The 26331-nt window shown below is 42.0% G+C and overlaps 1 long non-coding RNA gene across 1 annotated transcript; it reads left to right on the top strand.

Annotated features, from left to right (window-relative positions):
• Positions 1-3843: 3843 nt before the first annotated feature.
• Positions 3844-11470, top strand: LOC125457213 (uncharacterized). The gene is made up of 3 exons (XR_007248580.2): positions 3844-4031; positions 6666-6749; positions 9853-11470. It is a non-coding gene; the product is annotated as an uncharacterized LOC125457213 (long non-coding RNA).
• The last annotated feature ends 14861 nt before the right edge of the window (positions 11471-26331 follow it).

Genomic DNA, 26331 nt, shown 5'->3' on the forward strand with positions numbered 1-26331 from the left:
CTCATGGCCTTAACAACATAGGACCAATCCTATTGTAAGATGTTGATATGTCATCAAGGGTATAAAAGAAGGGGTAGTTGGGCATCTGGAGAGAGCTAACTGCCATCTGGGGAGAGTTAACTGCCATCGGCTAGAGTAAACAGGTTTTAAACAGATCTGAGCGAATTTGAACAAATCTGAATGGATCTGAACTGATTGGAACAGATCTGGGCAGATTTGGGCAGATTTGGACAGGTTTGAGGTACAAAAGTTCCAAGCAGATTTAAACAGTCTTCGGAATTAGTGTTCTATATCTTCAAATAAAATTTAAGTTAGAAGTGGAAAAGTGGGGAAATACCTCTCAGTGTGAAGAGTTCTTGGGAGTCGAAGATGCTTCCCAAATTTGCCAAGAAAGTTCAGAAAGACAGACAAAGGAGTCAGTTTTAGTATTAGTAGACAGGCTAGAACTGGGTTTAACTACAGATAAGAGGAAAGCAGAAATTGTAACAGAGTAAGTCAAGCATTTTAGTACACCAGGGAAAACCGTTAAGTGTAGGGGAGTTAGAAAAAAAATTAAATTGTAAATAAGACAACTGGAGTTAGAAAGTGAACTTAACAGGTGGGAGTTAGAGGACAATTAGAAAGAAAGGGAAAGAAGAGCCGGGGCAGAAGAGAAAGAAAGAAAAAGAAGAACTATGTTAGAAGATAAAGAAAGGGCTGGAAGGTTTTTAGCTGAGTAAAAAGAAAAAGAGAAAGAGTTTAAACTTCAGAAGTTGACAGTTAGGCAGGAAAGCTAATTTAAAAGGATGGAGATAAAGGTAGAAAGTAGGCTTGGTGAGGAGGAGAGTGATGATGAGCAATCTGAAGATAGCCAAATGCTTGGTAGGGATATATACATGTACGTGAAAACCTTACCAAAATTTGATGTAAAAGTTGTCGAAGCCTTTTTCATTTCCTTTGAGAAATTGGCTAACCAGCTGAACTGGCCAGAGTTTATGTGGGTAATATTAATTCAGAACAAGTTGGTAGGCAGAGCTAGTGAGGTGTTTGCAGCCCTGTCAGAGGAGGTCTCAGGAAGCTATGAAGAAATAAAACAGGCTATTTTGAGTGCCTGCAAATTGGCACCAGAAGCATATAGACAATGATTCTGAAATATAAGAAAGGAACCAGGTCAGATGTATATCGAGTTTGTAAGAATTAAACAGAGCAATTTTGATAGATGGATGAGAGCATCAAAGATAGAAAAGACCTATGAGGATGTTTGGAGATGTTAGTCTGCTGTTGAGTTTAAAATCTCACTTCCAGAAGTGATAAGAACTCATGTTGAGGAACAGAAGGTTAAAACGGTGTGAAGGGCTACAGAGGTGGTGGATAAATACACATTAGTACATGAATTGAAATCTAGCTTCTGTTAGCAATTTCATTCCCTGAGGGATAGAAATTGGGAAAGAGAGAGATCCTTCAATGGAAAACAAAAAGTAGATCACGTTGGAACAGTTTAACACGTGAAAAAGAGGCCAAGAGGTGGAAAAGAGATGAAAGACCTCTGGTGTTTTCGCTGCAATAATGTGGGACATACAAAGTGACAGTGCTGGTGGTTTAAGAAAGGCACTGGGAGAAAAGATGTGGTGAAAGAGGCTAAACCAGTGAGATTAGTTGAAGTAGCAAAGGAAATCCCGAGAGAAGTCAAGGAGCTGCAGGAGATTGCATAGCCTACTCATGGACTGGAATGTAAGATAGTGCCTGACCTTTTCAAAGACTTGACCTCTGTGGGTAAGGTTTACTCAGGTAGAACAGGGAGAATAGATAAAAACGTTACCATATTTAGAGATACGGAAGCTGGTCAGTCTCTAATAGTAAGAGGTGAGTGTATTTGCACTCCTTCTGAAATATTGCCCGAGCGAGTAATAATCTGTGTAACAAATGGAGAGAGAAATAGTGTTCTCCTGTGTAAGGCTAGCAAGTCCAATCAATACTGGGGAAAGTGTTAGTGGGAGTGATTGGCAAAATTGGCTATTCGAGGAATATGTTTTGTTCTTGGCAACGATATAGCTGGATCACAGGTGAGAGAGATGCTCCTTCCAGGGGAGAAGCTGAAAGAAAACCAAGCAACTGAGGAGTTGAAAGGAAAATACCCTGGAATGTTTTCAGACTGTGTGGTGACAAGATGGTACAGCCGTAAGTTAGAGCAAGAAGAGAAAAATCAAAGGGAAAGACGAAGGAGCTAAGGTCCACCCTGTTTGATGAAATAGTAAAAGAAGAACCTAAACAGGTAGAGGAACAGGCAGAGATATTTAGTTCTGAAAGACTAATGGAGTTAAAACAAAAAGATGAGACAATAAAAGATTTATTTCACAAAGCCTACTCAGAAAAGGAATCAGAATGTATTCCACAGTGTTATTATCTTAAGGCTAAAATCATATGGTGGAAGTGGAGACCTTCGCAGGTTAGTGCAGGTGAGAAATGGGCAGAAGTTCACCGATAATGTTGCCAGTAAAATACAGAGAGGAAGTATTGTGAGTAGCACGTGAATTGCCTGTAGGAGGTCATCTAGGAGCGAGGAAGACTAAGATACAAAAGCATTTCTATTAGGCTGGATTACACAAAGATGTGGTTGAATTTTGCCATACCTGTCATATATGTCAGATGGTAGGAGAGCCCCAGGCAGTAATGGAACCAGATCTTTTGATGCCAGTTCTCAAATTTGAAGAACCTTTCGCACAAGTTATGATTGATTGTGTAGGTCCCTCCCTAAAACCAAAAGTGGGAAACAGTATTTACTAACCACAATAGATATGCCTACCAGATTTCTGCAGCTAATTCCAAAACGGAATGTCAAGCAAAAAAAGTTGTGGAGGAGTTGCTTGCTTTTTTTTTACCAGTTATGGACTACCCAGGGAGATCAGTCAAACCAAGGGTCCAATTTTATAGCCAAACTATTTAAGGAGGCCATGGGTAGTTTAGGCACCAAACACGTTAAATCAAGTACATACCATTTTGAATCCCAGGGAATGTTGGAAAGGTGGCATCAGACCCTAAAGACAATGCTGAGGGATTATTGCCAGGATTACCCAAATGATTGGGATCAAAGTATCCTATTTATCTTATTTGCTATTGGAGATGCTCCAAATGAATTGACTCAGTTTACTCCATTTGAATTGATATTCGGACATGAAGTAAGAGGGCTTTTAAAATTAACTAAGGAAAAGTTGATAGGCCTGAAGACAGAGATCTTACAGTTAGATTACGTATCTGAGGTGATAGAAAGATTAAACAGAGTAGGGGAATTAGTGAGGTAACGTTTGAATAATGAAGCAAGAAGCACATAAGAAATCTAAAATTCATACATTTGCCCATGGGGATAAAGTATTAGTGCTGTTACCAGTGGTAGGAGATCCCTTTAAAGCAAGGTTTGGTGGTCCCTATCAGATTGAGAACAAGTTAAGTCAGGTTCATTATCACAAGTCAGGTGAATTATCTGGTGAAGCTGTCAAATAGAAAACAAATATATTGGGTATGTCACGTGAGCATGCTGAAACGTTGCTATGACAGAGAAAGGGAACTGGAGAAACTGGCATGAGTTACTACCACACAGAATGAAGAATCAAATCCAGATGATTTGGATTTTGATGTATCTCAGAATAAATTGAATAATAGGAAATCTTTAAAGACTGGGATAGGGTAGTGAGCTATCTGACCTCGAAAGAGAGAACTGAATTGAAACACTCTCTTTACAGTACTATGAGGACATATGTAGAAATAGAATGGGGAGGACTAATACTCTAGAATATGAGGTTGATATAGGAAATGCTTTTCTGATAAAACAACACCTTTACATGCTTAATTCTCTCAAAGCAGTGCAGGTTCAGTAGGAGGTGGAAACAATGCCCCAAGAAGACATTGAGCGGAGTCAAAGTGAGAAGAGTTCGGCAATCGTGTTGGTTCCTAAACCAGATGGTACTCAACAATTTTGTGTAGATTATCGGGAGGTCAATGCCATGACTAAATCTGACCCATAACCAATTCCAAGGGTGGAGTACTGTGTGGAAAAGGTAGGACAAGCCACTTACATCACAATATTGGACTTACTTCACGGGTACTAGTAAGTTTCTTTGTCAGAAAGAGCAAAAGAGGTTTCTGAGCTACATCAATTTAAAGCAATGCTGTTTGGAATGAAAAATGCACCAGCCACTTTTCAAAGACTAATGAATAGAGTTGTGGCATGATTGACTAATTGTACGGTCCATATAGATGACTAGATGATCATTAGCCATTCGTGCAAAGATCACATAGATCATTTTGCAGAGCTTTTTGAGAGACTACAGGAGGTAAAGTTGGTCATAAACATGGCAAAAACATAATTCACAAAGGCAGAAGTGATATTCTTCTTAGACTTTGTTGTAACCTAATTCAGCTAAGTGTCTCATTTAACCATTTCAGAGGGCAACTTTGGTCCAGGAACTCCCCACCTACGTCCGTGACACCACCCACGCCCTCCACCTCCTCCAGAACTTCCAATTCCCTGGCCCTCAACACCTCAATTTCACCATGGACGTCCAGTCCCTATACACCTGCATTCCTCATGCAGATGGCCTTGAGGCCATCCACTTCTTCCTATCCCACAGGCCCGACCAGTCCCCCTCCACTGACACCTTCATCTGCCTAGCTGAATTCGTCCTCACCCTCAACAACTTCTCTTTCGATTCCTCCCACTTCCTACAGACAAAGGGGGTGGCCATGTATACCCACATGGGCCCAAGCTATGCCTGCCTCTTTGTAGGTTACGTGGAACAGTCCCTCTTCCACATCTACACTGGCCCCAAACCCCACCTCTTTCTCCGTTACACTGATGACTGTATCGGCACTGCCTCTTGCTCCCAAGAGGAGCTCGAACAGTTCATCCACTTCACCAACACCTTCCACCCCAACCTCAAGTTCACCTGGGCCATCTCCAACACATCCCTCACCTTCCTGGACCTCTGTGTCTCCATCTCAGTCAACCAGCTAGAAGCTGACGTCCATTTCAAGCCTACCGACTCCCACAGCTACCTAGAATACACTTCCTCCCATCCACCCCCCTGCAAAAATTTCCTCCCCTATTCCCAATTCCTTCACCTCTGTCGCATCTGCTCCCAGGATGAGGCATTCCACTCCGGTACATCCCAGATGGCCGCATTTTTCAAGGACCGCAACCCCCCACCCCCACAGTGGTCGAGAACGCGCTTGACTGTGTCTCCCACATTTCCCGCAACACATCCCTCACACCCTGCCCCTGCAATAACCGCCCTAAGAGAATCCCCCTCATCCTCACATACCACCCCACCAACCTCCGGATACAACGCATCATCCTCTGACACTTCCGCCATCTACAATTCGACCCCACCACCCAAGACATTTTTCCATCCCAACCCTTGTCTGCCTTCCGCAGAAACCACTCTCTCCAGGACTCCCTTGTCCGCTCCACGCTCCCCTCCAACCCCACCACACCCGGCACCTTCCCCTGCAACAGCAGGAAGTGCTACACTTGCCCCCACACCTCCTCTCTCACCCCCATCCCAGGTCCCAAGATGACTTTGCATATCAAGCAGATGTTCACCTATACATCTGCCAATGTAGTATACTTTATCCACTGTACCCGGTGTGGCTTGAGGAAACCAAGCGGGGACCGCTTTTGCAGAACACCTCCGCTCAGTTCGCAATAAACAACTGCACCTCCCAGTCACAAACCATTTTAACTCCTCCTCCCATTCCTCAGATGACATGTCCATCATGGGCCTCCTGCAGTGCCACAATGATGCCACCCAAAGGTTGCATGAACAGCAGATCATATTCTGCTTGGGAACCCTGCAGCCCAATGGTATCAATGTGGACTTCACAAGCTTCAAAATCTCCCCTACTGCATCCCAAAACCAGCCCAGCTCATCCCCGCCTCCCTAACATGTTCTTCCACTCACCTATCCTCTCCTCCCACCCCAAGCCGCACCTCCATTTCCTACCTACTAACCTCGTCCTGCCTCCTTGACCTGTCCATCCTCCCCGGACTGACCTATCCCCTCCCTACCTCCCCACCTATACTCTCCTCTCCACCTATCTTCTCCTCTATCCATCTTTGGTCCGCCTCCCCCTCTCTCCCTATTTATTTCAGAACCCTCTCCCCATCTCCTTCTCTGATGAAGGGTCTAGGCCCGACACATCAGCTTTTGTGCTCCTGAGATGCTGCTTGGCCTGCTGTGTTCATCCAGCTTCACACTTTGTTATCTGAGAGTCAACCATGGTTTTGTAATATATTTTCTTCCCTAAAGGCCATTCATGAATTAGATGGGCTTTTATTATGATTGACAATAGTTATTGAATTTAATTTTCACCATCTGCCATGGTGGGATTCAAACTCATCATCCTGGAAGTTTAGCCTCAGGCTCTGGATTCCAAGTTCAGTAACTTTACCAATGCACCATTGCTCCCCATAAAACTTCCTGGACAAGAGACTTACATATGTTTCAGTCCAACCAGCAGCAACCAATCACTAGACGAATGATCATTTTTGGAACAGTTTAATCTTCTTTAAAACACGCATAATTTGATGTATTGAGAACCTGGTTACCCTTCAGTCATGGATTCTGAGCGTTGTTGTAGCTAGAACTAGTGTACAAAAGAATGTTGTTTTCTGAACTGTTTCCTATCATCAGGAGGTGGCCAAGAATTAGCAGCTGATACTTTTTATATGAGACAGCCCTGGACCCTCAGTAGGATGCAGTATATGGTTGGCGCAGGTAAGACCCAATTTATCATCAACCGGAGATCAGATGCCCTTGCAAATTCAAGTTGTTTTACTTCTGCCAGTTAAAATTATTTAATTTTGTTAATTCTGAAGAGACTATCCCCTACCCTAACAACCTACGATGAACCTGGCAGTAAATACACTCAGATACACCCAAGAGCACTGACATCCATTAATATTACTTAAATAGAGGGAGCTTTCCTTGAATCCATGCATTTTGGCAAGACTAACAAGGGAGATGCAAAGTGGTCACATTCCAGCATTTATGCTTTATGTACGTGCAATGTATATTGATGACTTGGATGAAGGGATCCTGTAAATTGTAGCCAAATTTGCTGATAATATAAAGACCCATCTGTCTGTCTCTCTCTCTCTCTGTCTACCTCCTGCCTCTCTATCTCTCCCCGCCATCTTTCTCTCTCTCTCCTCTGTCTGTCTCCTTCTTCCCCCCAGTCTCTCTTTGTCTCCCCTGTCTCTCTCTTTCTTTCTCTCCCTGCATCTCTCTCTTCTCCCCCACCCCCCACACCCCCCTCCGCCCCCAGTCTCTCTCACTTGCACCTTGGCCTTATCCCCTCCCACCATCTCATTTTCTTCTTTATCTGTCCCTTTTTTTGTCTCTCGTACCATGTCTTAATCGAGGGACTTGCTTTTGAGAGCAAAAAATTCAAATGCTCAAAGGATACAACAGAAGGAGACAGTTTTAAAATGGTTCACATACATGGATACTAAACAAAACAGCCCTCATGTCAATCAAGTCCGATGCAAGTTCATAAATACTGCGTGAACAATCTTCCAAATTTTGGTCAAACGGGTCTCAGGTCCGGATATCCCGTGACTGAAGAGTTTTGCACAGTCCCTCCTGCAACAGTTTCATGGTAATCCCATGTTGAACCAGGATAGAGAGCACACCTGGGAAACGGGAGATAACATCATCAGATGGAGAGGCAGAGCAGCAGGAGGGAAAGAAGAGTGGCTGGAGAGGGAAAGATAGAATGGCATGGACAAAGCGAGAGAGGATGTGGAGAGAAACAGAGGATATGAAGAGAGAGGGGTGGGTGTGAAGAGTGGGGAGAGGGCAAGGAGAGAGTTGCAAAAGGAAGGTGAAGTGACAGAGAGAGAGTGAGAGCAGACATCCTAGAATATTTAAGGAAGTGGCTGCAGAAGTATTAAATACATTTGTATAAATTTTCCACAAATCCTAAGATTCTGGGGAAGGCCCAGTGGATTGGAAAAGTGCCAGTGTAACACCTTTATTTAAATGAGGGGAAGGAGACAAAATAAAACAGGTAACTATAGGCCAGTCAGTTCAACATCCGTTATTGATATCTAAGAGGATAAGATATGACCTTATCGAGGGGCATAGATGAGGTGAATAACAAAGGACTTTTACCTAGGGTTGGAGAGTTCAAAACTGGAGGGAATAATTTTAAGGTGAGAGGAGAAAGATTTAAAAGGGATCTGAGGGGCAGCATTTTCACACAAAGGGTCATTCATAAGTGGAATGAGTTGCCAGAGGAAGTGGTAGATGCAGGTACAGTTACAACATAGAAGAGTGTAGCACAAGAACAGGTCCTTCACTCAAGACATTGTGCCAAACCTGATACCAAATTAAAATAATCTTTTTTGCCTACCATGGCCCATGTCCCTGTATTCCTAGCATATTCATGTGCTTATCTGAACATCCCTTAAACACTCCTATCTTATCTGTTTCTACCACCACCAGTGTGATTCAGACTCCTACCACTGTGTATTTAAAAAAACTTGCCCCTCACATTTCCTTTGAACTTTCCCCCTCTCGCCTTAAATTCAAACCCCCTGGTATTTAGAAGACATTTTGATAGCTACATGAATAGAAAAGGTTTTGAGGGATATGGGACAAATGCAAGCAGGTGGGACTCATTTCCGTTTGGGAAAATTGGTTGGCATGGACGAGTTGGACCAAAAGGTCTGTTTCTGTGCTGTATGACTCTGTATACCCAAAGAATGTGCAAAATGATACAGATAGGATATGTGAGTGGGGATAAACATAACTGATAAAGTATGGGAAAATGTGAAGTTATTCGCTTTGGTCTGAAGAATAGAAGAGCAGAATATTGCATAAATGGTGAGAAACTGCCTAATGCTGCACTATAGTGAAATCTGGGTGTCTGCATGCATGAATCACAAAATATTAGCATGCAGGTATAGCAAGAAATTAGGAAGGCAAATGGAATATATGTGAGGAGATGGAGTATAAAAGTAGGGAAGACTTGATGAGATTGCTGCTAGAGTATTTGTTTCCTTATAAATATAAATAGTTTCCTTATTTAAGGAGGGATATATTTGAATTGGGAGCAGTTCGATGAATGTTCCCTGACTCCAGGATGAAGGGGTCTCCTTATGAGAAAGTCTGGACTGGTTGGGCTCATGTCCATTCGAGTTTGGAAGAATGAGAGGTGATTTTATTGAAATGTATAAGGTTCTGAGTAGAAAAACTTGGAATTTGACATGTGAATGATGAGAGATTTTTTTTAAAAAAAAATCTCTTTCTTCCTGCTGAGAGTTGTTGGTAGACAGATGTCCTTCTGTACTATTTGTTAATATGACTCATGCAACATTTAGAGCAGTGATTTATCTAGATCAGAGGCAGAAATCTCTATAGAATTATGAATATAAATGGCTTCTGTGCAAATAATACTCAGGGAAGATTCTAAAACTGGCAGAACAGTAATAATATGACTCAGGTAACTTTCAGAGCAGTGTTTTATCTAGATTAGAGGCAGAAATCCCAATAGAGTCATAAATATAATGGGCCTTTAAACAAGTAGTTCTCTGTGTGTATTCTAAAATAGTTAGAACAGTAGCAATAAAAAGAATTCTACCCCTCATCAGAATGTTCTGATTTGGTATAAGGATTGCACTGAAGATTTCATACAGTAAAATTACATTTTACATGAAGTTATGTGAATAAAAATGTGTCATGTATGATCTGACTTCAGTTTTAATTGATGCCACTTAATTTTCCATTTAAAATATTTGGATAAATTGTTTCATTGATTTATGCTTTCTGTGAAGATACAGATGATTTCAAAAAGTTTCCTCGCTCATTGTTTCAGATTTAAATTAGTTCCTGGTGGCTATTGGAGATCTTGAATTTCAAATCAAGTCATGGAGCCAAGGAGTAATAGAAGTTTTACATCATGGAAAAGGTTATATAAAACATTGTGTCTACACTGGTTGTCAAGTATCCATCTATTGTATTCTAGTCCTGTTTTTAGCACTTGTCCCACATTCTTGTAAGGTATGGTGTTTCAAGTGTTCACCTAAATAGTTCTTGAATATCTTGAGGATTCTCGTCTTTACCAACTTTTTCAGGCAGTGAGTTTCAGATGGCTACAACTCTCTGCATGAAAAGGTTTTTCCTCAAATCTCCTCTACACCTCTTGCTCCTTCCCTTTAAACTGTGCTATCTGGTTATTGAACCCCCTACTAAGTGGAAATTTTCTCCCTCTCTATCTCAGAACTTTGTACACCTCAATTAAATACCCCTGAGCCTTTTTCTGCTCTAAGGAAAATAATGCCAACTTATACAAGTCTCTTTTCATAGCTGAATTGCTCCAACTCAGGCAACATAGTGTGAATCTCTTCTGCACTCTCTCTAGCACAATCACATCCTTCCTATAGCGAGCGATCATCTTTAAAATGTTGTTAGGCCTCATTCAAAGAATAGCATGAACATAGAAAACCTTGTTGATTGGATAAATTTAGAAGCATGAGAGAATTTTTGATTTTTGATGTTATGATTTATGAGTTATTTTGCTGAAATCCATGTGAAGGATTATATTAGTGATCTGAAAACAACCAGCATATGTGATTGAGTCAACATGTAGCATATAATCTTTGGTATTATATTTCTTTTGAATTTATATCCTGGCTTTTCATTTTATGATGCATGAGACTTTCTAAGAGATCAATTTATCTGCATAACAGCATGATCCATAAGTGGTTAAACTTTTTTGTCAACTATATGCTGTGGCCATTAAATCCCTGATTTTATATTAATTGAAGAATATCCCTGTAATGCGTTTGGAATATTTATAAAATTCAAATTGATTAGAGCCAGTATAAAATGTTGTCATACACCCAGCAGATATTATTGCTGGACAAGTCAAATCCCAGACTAAAACTGACTTGATAGATCATATTTTGTTCTTCAGTTTTGGTTTAACAATAAAACAGAAGTGTATTACTCACAAAAGAAATTAAGAGAAAATGGAATAACCAAACTTATCTCCTTTAGACACCGATTTGAGTTCAAATTCAAAAATCTAAACTTAAAAATAAATGGGACGGTGGCTCAGCACTGCTGCCTTGCAGCATCAGGGACTCTGCTTCAATTTCACCCTCAGACGACCATCTCTGTCGAGTTTTCGCATTCTCTCGGAATCTGCTTAAGTCCCCTCTGGGTACTCTGGTTTTCTCTCACAGTGCAAAGGTGTGCAGGTTAGGTGGATTGGCCATGCTAAATTGCCCATATTGTCCAAGGATGTGTAGGCTCGGTTGATTAGCCTATGGGGATAGAGTGGAGTGGGGTCGGACTGGACAGCGTGCTCTCTGGAGAGCTGGTGTGGACTTGATGGGCTGAATGGCTCGTTTCCCCACTGTAGGGATTTTATACATAAATTAGAGATGGTGGAAACGGCCAATGCTGGAGAATCTGAGATAACAAGTGTAGAGCTGGATTAACACAGCAGGCCAAGCAGCATCAGAGGAGCAGGAAAGCTGAAGTTTCAGGTCTGGAGAGGTCTGGTCAGCTTTCCTGCTCCTCTGATGCTGCTTGGCCTGCTGTGTTCATCCAGTTCTACACCTTGTTATCCTTTAAATAAATCATACACCTTACATTACAACATAAATTGTGGGTAATGCTAATTCCTGCTTAGTTACTTTTGGACTCCCTATACTTCAGTGAAACTCACTATGTCCTTTAAGATTGTTTTGCTCTTTAAATATTGGAAGTAGCATTATCTTTTGCTTTGAGAATTGCCTCGTGGACAAACTTCATTTGGAGGTTCTGGATGAAGAGGAGCATATGAATCACACAACAGATACGAATATGTCTCAAGAAATCAACAAGATCCTAGCTTCAAGGCAACAGAACACAGGCCTCACGGCTACATTGATTAGTCAGCTGTATCAATCCATTTGGAGTCACAAAGTGTCATGGAAACTACACATGAAACACTGCAGAACTAATGAATATTCAATTGAGCGCAATGTGGACTTTAAAGACTGCAATACTTGCCACATATTGCAGACATCTGTGCAATACTTGTCATATATCTACCTCACTGGGCCAACAGAATTGTTACAATTAGTCATGTGACATTAATTCACCTGCAAGTTGTGTTCAAATTGCTTTGCTATGGGACCAAAGAATTTTGCAGTCAGAGCCAAGGAAATGGTAAATCCTGCTTTATTTGTTTTCCCTCATTGATTAAGTGTGTTTTTTTTAAATTTTTCGTTATTTTAACCACTGCTTCCGACACCAACGCTGCATTCTATTAATACTATCTATAATTTCTGAGCATAGTCTCAACTGTAATTTTAAATTGCATTGTATGTCTAAATCAGACTTAAAGCCATTGATTTCAAAAGGTTCTTCTTGTTTAAGTACCCTCATAGTATACTATGCCAGTTGTGTGATTGTTTGTAGGTTTGTGACCTTACTTTTCCATTTTTTAAGATTTTGATTTCAATTGATCAAACAAGGAATTCTTAAATAAGCACTTGGCACTTTCCTACATGAATGATCTTCTGTAGAATCTTCTCCTCTGAAATCAGTCCCAGAATTATATTTACAGAAGGCTGTTAAAACTTTGCCTGTTTGTCTTCCTCACTAAATAGAGATTGTTGGTGCAAGAGGCACCATAAAAAATACATTATAAACATTTGGATGAGCAAGTTTCATGTTTTATTCAACAAAGATAGCAACTGGTGTACAATAATTGGATTAGCAAGATTCTTAAGCCAATATGAGGGAATAAGATGACTTGGTTGACAGCTTCATTCGAGGCAGTTGGAATTGTGTTTGCACAAAAGAATGCTCTTCTTCCCCAAAAAGACCCTTGCTTGTCATTAAAGGGATAAATATTGTCTACATGTGCTGAATCTTACATTTTTGATGGCAAAGTCTAAGTTGCATTGAATTTTTTGGACGGTTATCACTGTGAGGCATAGCAAGTTCTCTCATCCTATCTTACCAAACTTGTTTAAAGTTTTTGAGAAGATTTGTAGCTCAGGTTGTGGATTACGTCAACATCGGGTCATAGATGACCATCAACAAACACATTGAACTAGACCCGATATACAAACCACTGAAAAACAGAACCGAAAGTAGTACCAACCACCCAGTAAACCAAGGCATATAAGTAACAAGTGGGACAGAGCACCAACACTTCACCATAAGCACACTGACAACATTACCTCGCAGGGTGATGAAACGTCTGCAATCAAACACACTGGCTCAGCAAGCAAGTCTGCAACTTACCAAACTTGTTTTATTAATTAACTACCACCCATCTATGGATTATCTTATGCACACTTTCCATCCTATTTTAGCAAGTGTATTACCGGAAACAACTCACCACCCAGCAGATATTCTAGAATTCACCCTCCATCTTCCATTGTAACATCGCTTAAGGGGGAAGCCAATGGCCTAGTGCTATGATCGCTGGACTGTTAATCCAGAGAAGCAGATAACATTCTGGGTACCTGGGTTTGAATCCCACCACAGCAGATGGTGGAAGTTGAATTCAAGAAAATAAAAATGTGGAATTAAGAGTCTTATGATGACCATGAATCCATTGCTGATTGTCAAAAAAACCCATCTGGTTCACTAGTGTCCTTTTAGTGAAGGAAATTGCCATCCTTACCTGGTCTGGCCTATATGTGATTCCAGATCCACCCCAATGTGATTGACTCTTAACTGCCCTCTGGGTAATTAGTAATGTGCAATAAATGCTGCCTAGCCAGTGAAGGCTGCCTTTGAATGAATAAGTTTAAAAATCCTTTAAAACCCCATAGTGCTTGTCTAGGTGCACAATCAGTCCAAAATTGCCCTGCATGATTCTTGACATTTGTACCAGTTACCAGGCAGACAGGGGTGAAAATCGGAAAATCATTGTGCATTCAGAGGACCTACTGGATGGCATGGTGCACATTTGGGACCTCCCATTCCACAAAGAGCAGGAGTGGAGCCCAAGGCACCAAACCACGCCAGCCTGGTCCAAGTTTTCCAACTTGGCTAAAGTCATCTCAGCTGTCTGGAGCAATGCACAGCACTCTGGGAAGAAAGGCAATTTCTTCTCCACTCCACTATCTCTACTCTGTTCTCTCTGATGCCTCACATTCACTCGACCTCTGCTACTATCCTCACTTCCCATCAAGGCTTATGTTCTACCATTCTTGGTAATGCCTACAATATCATCCCTACTCACTGCCTCCTGCCTCAAACCTCCACACCACTAACCTTCTATGTCTACTATGTTGTCTAATCACTCACTTCTCTGCCTGCACGGTCACAGCTGTGCCACTGATTTTTAGCTGCCTTAGCACCTGACTCCCACTTGTCAATGCTGTCACTTTAAAAAGGTTATTTTATCCTCGGTTTCGTTTGAAGAGATGTTTTAATGGCAGAGATACTGAACTGGCTACCAGAGATGGCAAAAGTAAACAACCTAGGAGACCTTTAGGTGTTTTTTAAAAAATTGGAACAATGGAGGCAGTTTGACTGGGAGTGGCCAGTTCTCACAGACCAGGCTTTCTGTTTTTTTTAAAAACTTCAGCAGTCAGAAGCTGTCTGGGCACCCAGAAGAGTTAGAAGCTCCAGTGAATGATTCCTAGCTCTATTTTCTCTGGAATCTCTCTTGATATTGTTTCCTTCTTGATTGAAGAATTGTATGTAAGAATCCATATCTGAATTTACCTTTTTGCCAAGGGATGTGTATGGGATGTTATTACATTGGAACAGTTAATTAGTAATAGGTGCTGCATCTATATTTTGGTGAAGTTTTTCTTTAGTTAAGTTATTCTAACTTCCTCTTTCTTTTGTTTGTATTTTAACTATAGCGTTCAAATAAATTGTATCTTGTTTAATGTCAAGTAGTTTGACCAGTCATATCATCTACCTTTAAAAAAAGAAAAAGTTAGGGTCTAGGCTACCTTCTTAAGATATTTGGGGGAGGGGGGGTGGTGCTGCTGGTCTGGTCCATAATACATCCCAGGAGGAAAACAGCCCACATGAGGGCAGAAAATGTCAGGATGTTCTGGTGGTGTTCTGCATGTTATTAAGCTCCTCACCCCTTAGGAGGAGAGAATCCTAATTCTGACCACCCCAAGCAGGGCCTGGACTGGTAGCAAAGGCTGCCCTTAACTTATTGTTTTGAGATCCACTGAGGCTATCACTCTTGATAATCATAAAAAGTTTCCTGGTTTTATGTCTGTACAAGGTGGTGATTGAATACAGCGGTAATATGAGCCTCATATCTCTGGTTGAAGGAGCAACATGTGAAAAATGAAAGATATGACAATGCCAGCCATGGATGCTGTGAGCAAACAGGTAGCAAATGAGCCCAGAGATGCAGCCTGATCATGTTGATGAGCTAGGTGCATGCTCATGAATATACAGTGTCCTTGCTGCAGCACATCAATGATAGTTGGTGGGGGTGAGGTGAGAGCTATAGCCCTTGACATCAAAGCTGCATTTGACTGAGTGTTTCATCAGGGAGTCCCAGCAAAACTGGAATCAGTGGAAACTGGGGACAGACTCACTGCTGGTTGGGATCACGGGGCCTGGAAAAGGGGGAAAGTGGGTGGAGGGGACAGCAGACTGGGGCATAGTGTAGTCAGCCCATCACAGATGGCGCTAAGTGGCTTACGAGCCCATTTGTGGTCCACCCAGCATGATGGAAAGCCCCAAACATGGAGCAACTGCAGGCTACAGAGGGACTATAATGTTTATCTTTTAACTTCAGTTACTTATTTCCCTAATTTATATTATGAAGAACTGTAATGTAGAACTTTTAGCTTTTTTCTTTATGTATGTACCTAATCTATTTTAGTACCCAACAATACTGGTACCTAACATTTGTACCCACAGGGTAGAGTCTCTGGGAACTCCTGCAGAGATGCCCAGGAGGTGGGATGACTGACCTCCAGTAATGCAACTACCTTCCTGTGTGTCAAGTAAAATTAGAATGAGGTTTTATTGTCATGTGTACTCAAGTACAAAAGAGCAGGACTACAGTAAAAAGTGTACAATGTCACCTAAGATAGCACCATATGTGGCAATATTTTGTTATGTGCTTGTTGAAAGCTCAAAAAGTGGAGTGAATTGGCCTTGACTTCAAGGAGGGATCTTACTACATTTGTCAATCAATTTCGCCACACATCTTGCCACATTTCACTCACTCAAACTCCAATAAGATTTTGCCCCAAGTCTTTTTTCTGCCATTATAAACAATTTGCCCACGTTCCTATCACTAAAATGTCCCTTCTTTTGGTGCAGTGTTGCTTTCTAATAGTGTATTCTAGTTTAGTGATAATGTTATTGGACTAGTTACCAACAGATTGAGATTAGAATTGAATCATAGCAATTTGTTGTAGGACATTTAATAAATGTTGTTACTGGTGTCCTGACACTCAGGGGAAAGAAATCACAGAATCGTAGAGTTATTACAGCACAGAAGGAAGATATTGAGCCCATTTTGTCGGGACTGGATCTCCAAATGAACAATTCACCTATATCATTGCCTCACCTTCTTCCTGTAACTGTGCTCATTCTTCATTTTCAGATAACATTCTAATTGCCTTTCAAATGCCTTGATTAAACCAACAGCTACCAACTCTCAGGCGATGCATTCTAGACATTAAAGCATTTGCTGTGTGAAACATTTTTCCTCATATCTCTTCTGCTGCTTTTGCTGGTTGCTTTACATCTGTGCCCTCTCATTCTTGATCTTTTCATGAGTGATAGTTTATTCTGATCTATTCTGGCACCATTCCTCATGATTTTGAAACCTTTATAAAAACTCTCAACTTTCTCTTTGGCAAGAAAAGCTATCCTTGGAAATGATCATGACTGTTGCTGTCATTTTTTTTGTGAAAACTTAACTCGGTAACTGATAATCTTCATGATAGTACAACAAACTGTATCGGAGTAAGTTTTCCCTGTGATTTTAGTCCATGCACTATACAATTGACTGATAATGGCTTAAGAAGTGCAAAAACTGCTATATGAGAATGTTTAGTGGGCTCATCACTGGGGCAATTTGTGCAACCTACCCAACATTGTCCATAATCTAAGAACAAAATACAGAGATGCAGATTAATCTGGGTGTCCTGGCATAATGATCACCCATTGTTAGCATGCAAGTCCAGCAGGTAATTTGGAAAGCTAATGTTATCGCTTTTTGTGAGGCAAATTGAATACAAAAGTAGAGAGGTTATGCTTCACTTAATACAGTGTCTTTGTCAGACCACATCTCAAGCACCGTGTGCAGCAATGCCCTTTCTTAAAGAAGAATGGAAATGCATTGGAAGTCATTCAGAGCTTTTACTTGCCTAGACAGGGCAAGTTATCTTGTGAGACAAATTAAGCTTGCATCCAATGGCATTTAGAAGAGTAAGATACAACTTGATTGAAACATCCAAGATCTTGAAGGGTTCGAACAGTCTGGGTGTGGAAAGGAGTTTCCTCTTTTGGGAGACTAATAATCACTTTAAAAATAAGGGTTGCCTATTTAAGACAGAGAAAAAGGGGATTTGTTTCTCAGAGGGTAATGAGACTCTGGACATCTTGTCCTCAAAAGGCTGTGAAAGCAGTCTGAATTTTTTTAGGCAGAGATAGATTCTTGATAAGCAAGGGGGGCCATGTCATTGGGAGTAAGCAGGAATGTGGAGCAATCAGATCAGCTATGATCTTACTGAATGGTGCAGCAGGCTTTGAAAAGAAAGGTAAAGACTGGCTTTGTTTTTTTCCTGTCCTTCAGCCAAATTTACTGAAGGCTTAAAACCAGGACAAGTTCATTCCTTGCCAACAGCTTTAAAATTGGGTGTTACAGTTACATTATAATTTTTTTTACCATTTTGCACATAGAATTATAGATTCATAAAACATGGAAACCGACTCTTCAGTCCAACCAGTCTATGCCAAACATAATCCTAAACTAAGCTAGTCCCACCTGCCTACTCCTGGCCCTTATTCATCCAGATCTTTCCTATTCGTGTACATATCAAAATGTCTTTTAAACATTGTAATTGTACTCACATCCTTCGCTCCCTTTGGAAGTTCATTCCATGTGCAAACCACCTTCTGTGTAAAAAAAATTGCCTCTCATATTTTTTAAATCTCTCTCCACTCACCTTAAAAATGTGCCCCCTCATCTTGGAATTCCACATCCAAGGGAAAAGACAACTACCGCTAACTCTATCGATACCACAATTAATTTTATAAACCTCTATCAGGTCACCTCTTAACCATGTACACTTCCGTGAAAAAGGTCTCAGCCTATCGAGCCTTTCTTTATAACTCACTCCTTCCGTACTCGGCAACAGTAAATCACTTCTCTTAAGTCCCCAGCTTAATAATACCCTGCCTATAACTGGGCGACCAGAACTGGACACAATATTCTTCGAGAGTCCTCACCGATGTCCTGTATAACCTCAACATGATTTCCCAACTCCTATACTCAAAGGACTGAGCAATGAAGGCAAGTGTGCCAAATGCCTTTTAACCACCCTGTCTAGATGTGATGCAAATTTCAAAGAATTATATACTTGCATCCCTAGGTTTCTCTGTTCTACAACACTACCCAAAGCCTTACCATTAATTATATAAGCCCTACTTTTGTTTATTGAACCAAAATGCAATACCTTGCATTTATCCAGATTGAACAGCACCTGCCATTTTACAACCCATTGACCCATTTGAACAAGATCTCTTTGTAATCTTAGAAAACCTTCTTCACTGTCTACTATGCCACTAATGTTGGTGTCATCTTAAAAATTACTAACCATGCCTTCCAAATTATCATCCAAATCAGTTGTATAAATGACAAACAAAAGAGTACACAGAACTGATCCCTGCGGAGCACTGCTAGCCACAGGCCTCCAGTCCGAAAAGTGACCCTCCATCCTCACTCGCAGTCTCCTGCTGTTAAACCAATTTTATATCCAATTGGCAAGTTCACCCTGAATCCCCTGTGACCTAACTTTACTAATTAGTATATCATGCAGAACCTTGTCAAAGGCTTTACTAAAATCCAAATAATCAACACCTATTGCTCTGCTATCATCAATCTTTTTGGTAACTTCCTGAAAAATCTCAGTCAAGTTTGTGAGACACTAGTTTCCTCACACAACCGTGCTGACGTCCATAATCACTTTTTGCCTCTCTAAATGTCCATTAATCGTATCTTTTGTAATCACCCCCAACAATTTACGCACAACGTAAGTCAGAGACACAGGTCTATAGTTCTCTGGTTTCTCCTCACAACCTTTCTTAAACAAAGGTACAACGTTAGCCATCCTCCAATCATCAGGAACCTTACTCATAGCTATAGATGATGCAAATTTTTCTGCAAAGGGTCTTGCAATTTCCTCCCTTAATTCCTACTATGTTCTGGGATACATTAGATCAGGTCCTGATGATTTATCTACCTGTATGTTTTCTAAGACCTCCTGAATTTCCTCCTGTATAATGTGAACTATTTTTAAAACATGAAAGTTTATTTCACATGAACTGTGGGCAAGCAGAAGCAACAGAATTTTACCTGATTTAGCAAATCAAAATTAACAATGTTAGACAAGAGAAACATTTTTTGAATTCACAAGTATGTACCTCATTAGTTTTTTAAAATGCATTGTACAAAAGCCAGGAATGATCAAATTGTATTCACTTATTACTTAACTCTTAGGGTTGAATTTTACCAAACATTTGTTAAGTACCATTTTTGGAGTTTCAAGCAGGATTTCTCCCTGTGAGTTTCAGCATATTATCTCATAGAAAGCTCTGTTGCTCACTTGACTATGTATGCATGTTGCCCCTGAAGAACTGTGCTCATGCTATCTTGGCTTCACCAGCAGTGGAAATACTTACAATTGCTGGAATCTTCTGGGATTCGCACCACTGGCATCATAATCTGAGTGACGTGCCAGGTCAAACACGGGCAGTCCTGAACTACCATTCAGACTGTGTTGATACGTAATTCTAAAAGACATGGCTGAGAAAGGAATATTGGCATCCTGCTTCACGTACAAGGACCTAAAGATCCTGGTGGGTAAAAAAATTGAGAAAAAGGCTGTCCTCTTCCCTCAGGAATGTCAGAGGAGACCATAGCACTAGATCTTGCCAGCCTGTGTGAAATTGTCACCCGGGTCAAAATGGTGGCCATGGTACAGAGGAATACAAAGCAATGATTAATGATCTTTTGCACTTTGTAAGAGTAAATGCCACCATCTTTTCTCTACTACCAGCCCTGCCATTCAAAAGTCTCAACAAAGCTCAGTCTACTGTTTTGAATATAGCATCTTCCCTGAAACACACTCAGCCACTTCACTTCCCCAAGACTATTAATCCTGTCCGCCTTCTTTGCTTCCTACTCCCTCACTCAAAACACCTAACCAAGTTTCACCCCCAACCTCACCAACATTAACACCTGTATCAATCACTTTAATTTCACTCAATCCCTTACATTTTTTCATTTTCTGGAAGAAAACAGACCACAATAAGTCAGAGACACAAGACAGTTGGTGGGGTGCCTGTAATTAATCTTCTCATTCATTATAGGGAGAGAAATCAAAGACCATAATTGCTCATGGGTCATGCCTCTATGTCCCAGCACTCCTCTCCAATTACCCCGCTATGAATGTATTCTTAACCTGCTCAAAAATCCACTCTTATTTCTTAACCCATTCCCTGTCTTGTCTCCTGCAGGTATGAACAGCATCCACACAGTCTCCTCCCTGAACAGATCAGTCCCTCTTAGTCAATACCTCCAACACCAACTCTGAAGAGGAACAGACACTTCAGAGCTGCACTGGCAAAGCTAGATCCTGCATGCTTAACCAGCAGACCCCTCAGTAGGTAATTTACTTAGAGTAGATTGTGAACACATTTTGGTGAACATTTCATTGACATGCTTCCGCAGTTGGTCAGGAAGAAATGTCCACATTGCTGCGGCTCAGAGGACTGCTGACAATAAAGAACCTGCTCAACCTCAGATTTAAGAGAGTCCAATTAATTTCACCAATAATAATTTACTTAAAATGCACAAACTAATAAAACGAGTAGCAAACAGATTTGTTACAGGTTCTTGGGAAAGGTGATTAAAGGTTGGAGCTCCACTAATGATATCTGTATCCTTCTTCCTTTGGCGTGTGAATGTTTGGCTGTCTCCAGGGACAGGCTAGCAGCTGCCATGGTGATGCAGGTCCAGCTTACTCAATCACTGTTGGATCTGCACGGGGATGTTGTGGGGATGAGGTGGTGGGGAATGACGGAATTCAGCTTCACTCTAGGTATCCCTTTCTCACAAGAGGAGACGACACTGACTGGAGGCACCCAGATGGAAGAGGGACCACATACAGGACCTCAGAAGTCCCCTCTCAAAACACTCCTGAGGTGTTGAGCAGCCCTCCACATTTGCCCTGCCACCCTCAACCATGTCAGTCTTCAGACTGAGAGCGGTGAACCTGCAGCTGGTCAGGACACTAGCAGCATGTCTGGGCCATCCAGCCATAAATGCCTTTGGGGTGTGCATATTCAAAGCATCAAGCCCAGCAACGTCCACTATACAGCAGGGTCCCCCTGTCCAAGTTGCAAACCTGGGGACAGCACCTAGATGTAATGGGAGAGAAAGGAAAAGAAAACATTCTGAGGGCACAGTGACAGCACAGTTGAGACTATAGTAAATACATTATTATGTCTTTAAATATATGTTCACCATTTCATCATTAGCTGTATGAGCAAATGTCATTGTAGCTGCTCTCACAAGATTGCAGTGAGAGAGTCTAGCTGCCTTTAGCATCACACAATATTCTAATTCCATCCGAACAATAGCTGTCCTTTTTGTAGCACCCATACTATCCTGAAACTCTCATGATTGACGAGGGAGCACCAGGTGTTGTGAAGGATTCCATCAGTTTGTAACCTCAACTTTATTGAACAACAGGAAACATGTAAAAAGATAACAACAGGTGAGCAGTTTTTGTAGTTGGGATTACATAGAGGATGCTGCATTGAAAGAAGCATTCAACTAACTCAGATACATTGAACAAGGTTCACTCAGAAGACCTGCCGGCATTGTTTTGGTCAATCCTGCTGCTCTGAATATGCAGAGATAGTAGGAACTGCAGATGCTGGAGAATCTGAGATAACAAGGTGTAGAGCTGGATGAACACAGCAAGCCAAGCAGCATCAGAGAAGCAGGGAAACTGACGTTTCAGGACTAGACCCTTCAGAAAATTTTCTGAAGAAGGGTCTAGACTCGAAACATCAGCTTTCCTGCTCCTCTGATGCTGCTTGGCTTGCTGTGTTCATCCAGCTCTACACCTTGTTAGCTCTGAATATGCAGTTCTTTTTGGAAGAACATTCTCATTTTCTTACTCTATACAATGCTGCAGCTCTCACAGATAACAATCCTTCAGTTGTCCAGAGCATCTAAGATTTAAGCGGTGTCTTCTGTGTGTGTTGTACTTCAACGAACCCCTTACTGGACAGTGTAAGAACCTGATGAAGAGATAACTAATGGCTGTCATTGGTCTCAATGAAAGAAAGTATTGCATTGCAGATATACTGGACATAATGACATGAACATCACTTCTAATAAAGTATAGCGCTACTGCCCTTCTTTCATCTGCATTGCTTTCTGTGGATGACAAGCAACTGTAGGTGCCCTGCATTTTTGTTGCATCATGTGGGTACTTACAGCTGGAAATTCTGCATTAAGAGGCTGCTGGCTTAGTCTTCTAGATACATTTATTCCTAATCTATTCCTGTGGACGCTTCTAGCACAAAGGCCACATGGATGACAGAAAAATTATGTGCCTGGATTCATTGGAATTGGTTCCAAGAGTTTAAATCGACAATATCAGGGACGAAGCAATTCCTCAATAATGTAATCATTCAGCAGTCACAGGGTGTATAAATAATATTTAAATAGCATCCTCAGAACATTAGGACAGGGAAACCTCTGATGGGGAGTGTAAAGTGAATCCTCTATATGCACCTTGCACATCATTGAATTGATTCAGATGTGTACTGCACAAGCCATTTGGCACATACACAGAAAGATATTGTAGATGTAGTCGCAAGAATGAGAATTTACCATCCATTCCAAACCTTAACCAAGGGAGTTAGCATTGCATATAGGATAACGTGATGGACATTTTATAATCTATGGTGTGAGATAAGCAGCCTCTAGACTTTGTGCAGGTTATGGAAACCGTGGAAGGTGATTATGAATTCTGGAACTAAGATGAAATTTCACAGCCTACCTGACATTACAGCCATTAAAAGGATAAATTTGTAATTTTGAATAATAAAGGTCAAGATTGCTTGTGACCAGGAGTTTTGATTGTCACATCTGGTTAATGCATGAAGTCCACATGAAGAATAATGTTGTTATGGTTGTCTTTAACTAATGTTGTGTGAATGCTTGTTTAATGCAATTGCTCTTGAGGGGCCTCACATTGCTCAGAAGTAGATCCTACTCCCTCAGAAAACAAAAATACTTATTCTGTCCAGGTGTGATGGCCATTTTTCATTTTGCCAGACCTCACTGAAAGTAGTGCAGTGGAAATTAAACTATTCTCAGAGTTGGCACAATAGTTAAAACATTTTATCAAAAATATGCAAAGCCTGCAATTTAGCTGACTGATAGACTTGGGTTAACAGAAAACACAGACTAGGTGTCTGTCCTTAATGAAAAACACTATTTATTATAAATAAATAGATTCTAACCACAGGGAAATAAGGATGGATTGTTGAGGTATAACTTGACCAGTTAAATATCAAACCCACATCTAAACTCCCCTATACACACAGACAGATTAGAACAAACAGATGTTATTGATGGAGGGGGAAAATTACTGGGGGAAGAATTCAATGGCACCAGGTCCTAAAGATTCAATGGGGTTGGGGGTGGGGGCTGGGTGGTGTGTTCCTTTTGTTTCTCAAGTCCTATAGTTCTGAGTTGTTCCTTCAGGTCCAGCAGCATTAGGACGGCACGGTGGCTCAGTGGTTAGCACTGCAGCCTCACAGCACCAGGGACCTTGGTTCAATTCCAGCCTTGGGTGACTGTCTGTGCAGAGTTTGCACATTCTCCCCATGTCTGCGTGGGTTTCCTCGGGATACTCCGGTTTCCTCCCACAGTCCAAAAATGTGCAGGCTAGGTGGATTGGCCATGCTAAATTGCCCGTAGTGTTCAGGGGTGTGAGGCTTATAGGGGGATGGGTCTGGGTGGGATACATCAAGGGGCGGTGTGGGCTTGTTGGGCCGAAGGGCCTGTTTCCACACTATAGTAATTAATCTAATCTAATCTAATCTCAGCATTTTAGGAGCACGAAAGCTGACACTTTGGGCCTGGACTCTTCATCAGAAATGGGGGAAGGGGAGAAGGTTGTGAAATAATTAGGAAGAGAGGGGGAGGCAGATCGAAGATCGATAGAGGAGAAAATAGGTGGAGAGGAGACAGACAAGTTAGACAAGTTAAAGAGGCGGGGATGGAGCCGGTAGAGCTGAGTGTAGGTGGGGAGGTAGGGAGGAGATAGGTCAATCCAGGGAGGATGGAAAGGTCAAGGGGCGGGATTAAGTTAATAGGTAGGAAATGGGGGTGGGGCTTGAGGTGGGAGGAGGGGATAGTTGAGAACAAGAACAGGTTAGGGAGGCGGGGACGAGCTGGGCTGGTTTTGGGATGCGGTAGAGAGAGGGGAAATTTTGAAGCTTCTGAAATCCACATTGATAACATTGGGCTGCAGGGTTCCCAAGCGGAATGAGTTGTTGTTCCTGCAACCTTCAGGTGGCATCGTTGTGGCACTGCAGGAGGCCCAGGATGGATATGTCGTCTAAGGAATGGGAGGGGGAGTTTAAATGGTTCATGACTGGGAGGTGCAGTTGTTTACGGTAAACCGAGCGTAGATGTTCTGCAAAGCGGTCCCCAAGCCTCTGCTTTGTTTCCCCGATGTAGAGGAGGCCACAACGGATGCAGTATACCACATTGGCAGATGTGCGGGAGAACATCTGCTTGCTGTGGAAAGTCTTCTTGAAGCCTGGGATAGGGATGAGGGAGGAGGTATGGGGCAGGTGTAGCACTTCCTGCGGTTGCAGGGGAAAGTCCCAGGTGTGATGGGGTTAGAGGGGAGTTTGGAGCGGACAACGGAGTCATGAAGAGAGTGCTTCCTCTGGAAAGCAAATAAGGGTGGGGAGGGAAAAATGTCTTTGGGGTGGGGTCGGATTGCAGATGGCGGAAGTGTCAGAGGATGATGCATTGGATCTGGAGGTTGGTGGGGTGGTACGTAAGGACAAATGGGGATTCTCTTTTGGTGGTTATTGCGGGAACAGGGTGTGAGGGATGAGTTGCAGGAAATGCGGGAGACACGGTCGAGGGCTTTCGCAACCGCTGCGGGAGGGAAGTTGTGGTCCTTTTGAAAAACGAGGATATCTGAGATGTACGGGAGTGAAATGCCTCATTCTGGGAGCAGATGCAGCGGAGGCGAAGGAATTGGGAATAGGGGATGGAATTTTTGCCGGAAGATGTGTGGGAGGAGGTGTATTCTAGGTAGCTGTGGGAGTCAGTGGGCTTGACATGGATATCGGTTTCTAGGTGGTTGCCTGAAATGGAGACAGAGTGGTCCAGGAAGGTGAGGGAGATGTTAGAGAAAGTCCAGGTGAATGAGAGGTTGGGGTGGAAGGTGTTGATGAAGTGGATGAACTGTTCGAGCTCCTCATGGGAGCACAAGGCGGCGATGTAGTATCAATGTAATGGAGGAAGGGGGGCATTTAGGGCCACTGTAGATATGGAAGAAGGATTGTTCCACGTAATATACAAAGAGGCAGGCATAGCTTGGGCCCATGCGGGTACCCATGGCCACCCACTTTGTCTGCAGGAAGTGGGAGGAATCAAAAGAGAAGTTGTTGAGGGTGAGGACGAGTTCGGCTAAGCGGAAGAGGGTGTCAGTGGATGGGCTGTCGGGCCTGCGGGACAGAAAGAAGCGGAGGGCCTGAATGCCATCTGTATGGGAATGCAGGTATATAGGGACTGGACGTCCATAGTGAAAATGAAGTGTTCGGGAATTGGAAGTTCTGGAGGAGGTGGAGGGCGTGGGTGGTGTCACAGGCGTAGGTGGGGAGTTCCTGGACCAAGGGATAGAAAATGGAGTTCAATTAGGTGGAGATGAGTTTGGTGGGGCAGGAGCGGGCAGAGACAATGGGTCAACCAGGGCAGGCAGGCCTGTTGTGTTTACTCAGCTCTACACTTTGTTATCTCAGATGCTCAAGCATCTGTAGTTCCTATTATCTCTGTTCCTTCAGATCCGTT

Source organism: Stegostoma tigrinum, chromosome 12, assembly GCF_030684315.1.
Source record: "Stegostoma tigrinum isolate sSteTig4 chromosome 12, sSteTig4.hap1, whole genome shotgun sequence".
NCBI classification, from domain to species: Eukaryota; Metazoa; Chordata; class Chondrichthyes; order Orectolobiformes; family Stegostomatidae; genus Stegostoma; species Stegostoma tigrinum.